Source organism: Adiantum capillus-veneris, chromosome 21, assembly GCF_014529385.1.
Source record: "Adiantum capillus-veneris isolate H3 chromosome 21, ASM1452938v2, whole genome shotgun sequence".
NCBI classification, from domain to species: Eukaryota; Viridiplantae; Streptophyta; class Polypodiopsida; order Polypodiales; family Pteridaceae; genus Adiantum; species Adiantum capillus-veneris.
This window is the reverse complement of record NC_140951.1, coordinates 78,227,013-78,234,842: the sequence shown is the minus strand read 5'-3', so window position 1 is coordinate 78,234,842 and position 7,830 is coordinate 78,227,013. Positions and strand designations below refer to the sequence as shown.

The 7,830-nt window shown below is 39.1% G+C and overlaps 1 long non-coding RNA gene across 1 annotated transcript; it reads left to right on the top strand.

Moving 5' to 3' along the window:
- Positions 1–203: 203 nt before the first annotated feature.
- On the top strand, positions 204–1,255 carry LOC147431198 (uncharacterized). The gene is made up of 2 exons (XR_015185752.1): positions 204–375; positions 827–1,255. It is a non-coding gene; the product is annotated as an uncharacterized LOC147431198 (long non-coding RNA).
- The last annotated feature ends 6,575 nt before the right edge of the window (positions 1,256–7,830 follow it).

Genomic DNA, 7,830 nt, shown 5'->3' with positions numbered 1-7,830 from the left:
ACAAGCCAAAGGTGGTCCTAAAGGCAGCCCAAAAGGCATGACAAGATATTTGTACAAGCCAAAGGTGGTCCTAAAGGCTGTCCTATGAATATTTTTTGGTACAATTTTAATTTGATGATAGCGACTTTTAAGGTCTATTCTACTAAAGTAGATAGATCCTTGTAGCTTTTACTATCATCTTGTTTAATGCATGATAGTCTACACACATTTTGTATGTACCATCCTTTCTGTGCACTAATAAGACAGGAGAACAAAACGGCAAAGAGCGAGGTCTTACCATCCCTTTTTTCACAAGTTCTTTGACTTGTGACATAATCTCCTCTTGTTGAGCTGGTGAGACTCAATAAGGAGGCTTGTTAGGAAGAGAGCTTCATGGTATGAGCTCAATCCTATGATTGAAATCCCCTCTTCTAAGAGCTAACTCTCCTAGGATGTCATCTATAAAAAGATTAGCATGTTCATTTCAAAATGAATAGAAATCACTTTCTAAGTTTAATGAAACATTAGAAGAGACAACATTATTTTTAGGAACGTCCTTTACAAATATCATGTAAGTAGAAATAGAACTCTTTATTGATTTTTCAAAGGAGTTGTGAGATATAATTGGGATAGCAGGTCCCTTATCATTGAATCGCAGAGTCATGTCTCTAACCTTGTGCTGAAATGCTACCAAACTCTTTGGAAATTTGATACAAGTAGCCATATGATCCAACCATGGTGCTCCAAGCAGTCCCATTCTTTGGCTTTGAACCCTTGTCCAAGTCTTGAAATTTGATGTTGGCCCAATGTCTTTGTGCATTGATATAGTTTCTTCAATCTTTTTCAGATCTGTGAAGTTGCCTCCTCTTTGAGCCAAAAAGGGCAAGTGTTAACTCCGGGATCCACCATGAAAGACATGGCACATTCTTGTATTATTTTGCTACAAGAATTTAATTCCCTCCAATTTCATCTTGTTTTTTGAGTGTAGGTTGTAAGGTACAACTTGTTGAAAACGGTGCAAGCTGGCATCCCTCCATAGATGTGGAACGAGGAGGTGAAGAATGTGTGGGGTGATGCATACAATGAGCTTGTGCTACCTATCAAATCCCAAGAGGAGTATGCTGTTCCAGCCTAGAACATGCTGCAAAATGCAACTCTAGAAAAGCAACCTATAATAAAATGATAGCAACGAGAACCGCCTGCGCTTGTATTGATTCAAACACTCTATATTGCAGACTAAACACACACTATTAATATACAATAACATTTTTGTCTCCTTGAAGGTCCAGATACACCTTAAATCATAAGATTTCCTACATTATTAGCACTAACACAAGGAATAGTTTGTGCATTGTGTTGCTCACTCTCCTTCACATGTTCTCTCTTTCTTATGATTGAGTTAGTCTTTTCAAATGCTTTTTAGATCATCGGCGGATGCATCAAGGAGTGAAAATTGTAACGTATGCTCCCTAGAAGAAGCTTTGCTTGGTTTTGAAATGTTTAGTCACTCCCACTTTCCCATGTGAATTTGGCTCTAGGATGATCAGAACCCCAAATGAAAATTTCTTGGCCATTGCACTACCTTGAGTGAGTCTTGCAATAGCTTGTAGTGCTTCTCTTTTTGCTGCTCAAATTGCAATGCACACATTGTTAGCAGTAGGGTGGATTAGAGAGAGTAGCATTCATTGTGTGTGCATGTATGTGTGATGTGTGTAATCAAGGAAGGGGGGAGACGAGGGTTTCCTTTTAAACACAGAGACATGGTTCTCACCTCTCGTTTACACACACAAGAAGAATTAGAAATTTTCTCATGTAAGAAAACGGAGTCTTTTTTAGTGTTTTTCATACAATGCATAACATCATGAGCTTGTGCTCGAGAGGCACCGCAAACCTAGCTAGTTACGATTGGGGGCAGGGGACCACCGGCCCCCCCACCGGGGCCGGCGGTCCCCTGCCCCCAATCGTACCTAGCTAGGTATGCACTGACTCCCTCATAGAAGCTCATGATGTTGAGGTAAGTCAAAATTTGGGAATTATTGTGAGAATTTGTGCAAAACTTCTTGTGACACTCTCCATGCTTCCATAATAGTTCATACATGCACTCACATGATGCTTGTGCTCTCTAAGCTAGAGTATGCTCATGCAAATAGTAGATAGGTTATCATATCATAGACATCATGTCATGGGGTAATCATCTTATAGCAAGAGGATCTTAGGCTAAAGCCCATTCCCAACACATGTAGCAAACGACATTATCCTCCCACTTTTACATTAAACTATACAATATCGTATTGCATGAGTGTAAGTAGGAAGGGGCTTTTCAAAAGGGCTTTACACTTGGCTTGCGAGAGGAAGGATAGAGAAGGGGTTTTCACACATATCAAGATGTATGAGATCCTAAATTTCACCATTGTCATCTTTTTGGACTACATAAGGAATCCATAGTGAAGCGTTGGATTTTTTGTGTAATTGTGGACCATTGGATAAAGCTTGTGGATTAGTGCCACATGGCAAAAAAGTTTATTTTTTAATATTTTTTCTAAGTCTTTGTGAGAGGTGTTGACATTTGTGTACCTCTAGAGCTCTTTAAAGAGGACGATTGAATATTCGGTCATGATTGAATATTGGGTCAGACAGTCTTTCTCGTGCTCTTCCACCTTTTTTTTTCTCAATTTGCTACAATGCTTCCAAGTGGTTTTTCAAACATTGTTTTTTATGTATTTGGAATGTATTCTAGTCTAAATCGTTTATTGTTCCACTTTTTTCAAGAAACATAACATTTTGTTGTGATAACAAATGTTTGAAAAGAATAGTGTGACTTTCTTGTTTTCTCTCACAAAAAAACCTTTTATTATTAGATTTTTTCTCATAGCCTTATGTAATCCGTAGTGAACTTTGGCCTTGTTTTTTTTTTTTTTCATTGCTCTCTCAATTAGAGAGTTAATTTATATTATCACCAAAAACCCATGCGGAACCTCGATGCTCAACATGAGCCATGGCCAAAAAGAATAACAAGTGGTCAGAAAAACAATTCCTCAAGTACACAAGGTCATTGCAAAAAAATCATCATCCCGTATATCAGCTGATTAAGGGAGCCACCCTGAGACAAATAAATCGGATGATATGGGAGCCACCCAACCATAAAGAAAACCATCATACCTCTACAGCCAAAACAGCATGGGGTTATCCACCGAGGGGATAGACCTGCCAGATTGATTGCCTTGCTCACCATGTCATTGAACCGAAAAACATAAAGCCAACCATCAAGAATCAAGGAACTAGACAATGCAGGCATATCCACCAACCACAAAATCCACACGGTTGAGTGAGAAAGGCCACGATCCATGCAAGACTAGACTTGCATCTGCATCTCGTGGAAGGATCTCATTGCCGAGCAACCGCACTGCATCCCCAAGACCCGTGCATGCTCCTTGCCTGACCCAAAGCCTTCCCATCAAACCATACCAAGCTTGGGAAACCCTGAAAGCGGTGCAAGGTTTCACCATTGTCATCTTACCAATGCCACAAACAAACTCTACACAAATGGGAAACAAGATGGGAACCATATCCCCTCTCCTTTTGGAGAAAAAGTTAGCAAATCAAATCCTCTTGACTGCATTCTCACCATTGATGTATGCAAGTCTAGTTTAGTACCATATCTAGTGTCATTTAAAAACCATACCTCGTGCTATTGTAATTCCAATACCTTGCCTTGCACATTATGCATGCTTCCTCTATTTTACTCCTTAATTTTTGAAAGTTTCAATGTTAATACCATCATATTGAGATCATCCTCTACTTTTGGAGAAAAACTTAGCCAAATCAAATCCTCTTGATTACATTTGCACCATTGAGGTATGCAAGCCCACTTTAGTACTATATCTAGTGGCATCTACAAGCCGTACCTCTTTCCAATGATAGACAATGCATAGCCCCATCCAAGAAATATCCTTTGAGTCATCCATAGAGCCACCAAGGGGGCCTATAGAGGTTATGTCCTTAACTCCAACAAGTTATTTCCATTGAGGCACAAAGGTTTAAAAGGCCATATTCCCATAGTCAATGGGGAATCAAAGCCCAAACAAGGCTAACCCCAGGTAAGGGTATCCAAATGGATAACATTAGGGATCGGTTTGAAGGTGAGGGAACTGGAGGAGTGATATAAACACCCACATGGCCATTTAGAGTGGAGCTATTGACGCTATGGTCCGTACACCCAAAAAATGTGACATGATAAAGCAACCCCAACCTAAGTTGCATCACCAATTGTAGACTCCATGGATGATACTAAACACGGGCGATTGTACCATTAACTTCAATGGGAGTTTGTTTAATATCTTGACAAAGATTTGTAAAATCCACATCTCAGGGTGGTCACCTATAAAAAAGGTATTATACCATGAAAGCTCAAAAGAAGGGGTATTTTATTTTACAGTTTTATAGGACTACATTTAGAAAAGGGCTTTTTAGTTGAAATTTGAGAAAAAAACCCATAAGGTTTTCAAGAAAAAAGGGATCATTTTATTACCTCATGACACGTAAGTATGACATGTAAGTAGAGGGGTTTTTTAAAGACCCTTTGAGCGCATATTGTATGGGCGATTTCTTAGAGATGAACCCCCCAAGGGTCACCAAAGGTGTCATAGAGATTCTTAAAACTTAGGCTTACTCATCTTTGTTTTGAAATGAGGATCGTAACCAATAATCACAAAGGTGTCAACCACCATAACAATCAACTTCTTCCTTCGTTCATTGAAACTATGCATGTAGGGAACCTGCCAATAACTTCTAGCAATAAAAATTTGTCTTGATATATGAGTATTCCTCCTTTTGAATCGATGTTTCAATAGCTTCTATAGGTGTTGAATTGATTAGATAAATCAGATTATTGTGACTTCTTCACCCTAATAGACTTTTGTGCATGGCTTTTGCATTCTCGATAGCAAACAAAATCCTGCAATTTCCTTGTAATTGCACTCCCCCTTGGATGTGATCTGAGATTGTTGATGAAAGTTCCACATTATTTCTTCACCATAGCAAATTGCTTGAAGTAAGAAAATCCATCAAGTTTTTTCTAGGAAAAATACCCTACCTTTTCTTGACATATCATCCTTGTAATTGCACTCTGCCTTGGATGTGATCTGAGATTGTTGATGAAAGTTCCACATTATTTCTTCACCATAGCAAATTGCTTGAAGTATGAAAATCCATCAAGTTTTTTTTAGGAAAAAGACCCTAACTTTTCTTGACATATCATCCACAAATATACAAAGCACTTTGATCCTCCAAGAGATATAGCTTGAGTTGGTCCCCAAAGCACCGTGTGTATTGTTGGGAACTTGAGAAACAGCGTTCAAAAGTGAGAATCATGTTCTTCTTCATGCCCCTTCAAATTCTGGAGGATCTTCTGCTACTGGCTCTTTTGGTGGATCACCCTTGTATCCTTTTAGTAGACACGCATGAAATGCATTATGGATTGGCCAATGTGAGGGTAGCTTAAGTTGAAAATTGATTTCATTGATTGGTCATAGAATCCGGAATGGTCCGTAATATCTGCATGCTAAGTTTTCATAGTACTTTTGATGACCTGTGAGTTCTCCATGCCAATTTTTTCCCGTAGTGTGCCTTAGGCGAGTCTATATTCATCAGTAGTGAAGACCTTCCCATGCATTTTCAAAATGGGGGGAACTTTCAACCTTCCTCCGATTACCTCAAAAGGTGCTTTACCTATAGAAGAATGCACAATATTGTTTTATGCATATTATACTAAAGGAGGATACTTCTTCCACTGGTTGTGTTGGTTTACTTCCTCTACATAGGCTTTGAGTAGATCAAACACAATGGAGTTCATAACTTCCCTTTGCCCATTCACTTGAGGATGATAGGCTGACAAGAAATTGAGCTTTGTTCCAAGATTCTCAAAGAGTCCCTTCCAAAAATTATTGGTCACTCTAAGATCCCTATCAAAAACAATACTTGTTAGCAAATCAAGATACTTAAATATTTGAGACATGAGAGATGAATAGTTGTGTCATATCTGGATCCATCCTTAATAGTCTTTTTAATGTGTATAAAATGAGCTTGCTTGCTAAACTTGTCTACTATTTTCCATATCTATGTATTCCCATGGATAGACTTTGGTAAGCCAAAGATAAAATCCATAGCGATACTCTCCCATGTAGAATCTGGAATTGGGAGTGGTTGGAGTAAACTAGGTTGCTTCCCACGATCATATTCGATCTTTTGGCAAGTAATGTATTGAGTCACATATTCTTGTATGTCCTTTTCATTGTAGGTCAAAAGAAATATGTCTCAATTGTATTCATTGTTTCCTGAATCCCTCTATGCCCAACATATGGTAGAGCATGTAACTCATGCATGACCTTATCTCTTAAACTTTTAGTAACACATAGCCTAGAGCCATAGAGAAGATAGCCATCTTGAACCACACATGGTTCTTGCGTCTTCCCTAGTGCTATGGCAGACATAACATCTCAAAAATCTCATTCGACATCATACTCATCTACCATAGAGATCATTGTGATAGGCTATTCATAAAGCATTGCGAGGTCTATGTGAGAGTGCATCGGCTACTTGATTGTGCTTGCCAGGAATATGAGCAATGTGAAAATGAAATTTCAAAAGTAAACTTTGCCCACCTCATTTGTTTGTCAAAAACCTTGGTTTGTGTCATGAAGTACTTGAGACTCTGGTGATCCATTCGAATGATGAAGGGCATCTCGAGTAAGTAATGCTTCCACGTGTTCAAAGCATGTAAGATAGCTAGAAGCTTCTTTTCATAGATGTCGAGAATCATCTTATCAGAGTGCAATCAACAACTCTCATATGTTGTGGCATGCCCTTCTTCAAGTAGTACCGCTCCAAGGCAATCACCACTAGTATCACAATGGACCTCAAATTACTTTGAGAGGCTTGCTAGCACCAAGACAGGCTAAGACGTGAGTCTCTCTTTAATTTTAGTGAACATTTTCCTCTCCTTTTTAGTCCATACATACTTGACATTATTCTTGGTCAAATCGTGTAATGTTCCTACTATGATTGCGAATTTTGTAATAAATCTTTTATAGTATGAGCACATTCCTATAAAACCTCAAAGCTCATTTGGATTCCTTGGTTTAGGTCATTCATATATCACCTGTCATAAAATCTAATATATAATATCTAACCAACTCAAATGATTTTCTCATATTAAATTGATCACTTAATGTGGGAGAATAAGCAGGAACAAGGGTTAAGATATAGACATGTGCTTATAGATCTATCTCAACACGGGGCCAATGGTAAAGGGGCCCAAATGAGAGTTGGTCCATCAAAGAGCAAGGCTAACCAATGGAGCATAAGACCTTAGGTTTAGCTTCATTGAAGAACTCCAATAATGTGTGTAAAAGTCCTTTGACCTTAAGTAAGCTAGGGCTGATTGAGGCGGGAACACGACCCAACTCGAGGTGCTTGTCATGCTTGATGACTAAGGTACTTGACATGCTTGAAATGCTAGGGTTGTACTTGAGGTGAGAACCCAGCCCAAGCTTAAAGTGCTTAAGGGCCAAGCTTGTGGTGGGGACTGGGCCTATGCATGAGGGGCTTGAGGTGTCAAAAGGTCAAGATTCAATCCCTACAAGGAAGGGGCGATCCCTACAAGAGGGGGGATGAGAAAGAACACCCACACACTCACACAATGCATGCATGGTACAAAGAAAGCAAAAGGGACAGTTGTCAAGTTCTTCCTCATGTTGCCCTCATGGTGTGCCTGAAGCCTATTGATTGGCCACCCAAGGGGTCCAATGATAATTTAGGATATTTAATTGATTGATTTTGAATTTATCATGTCCT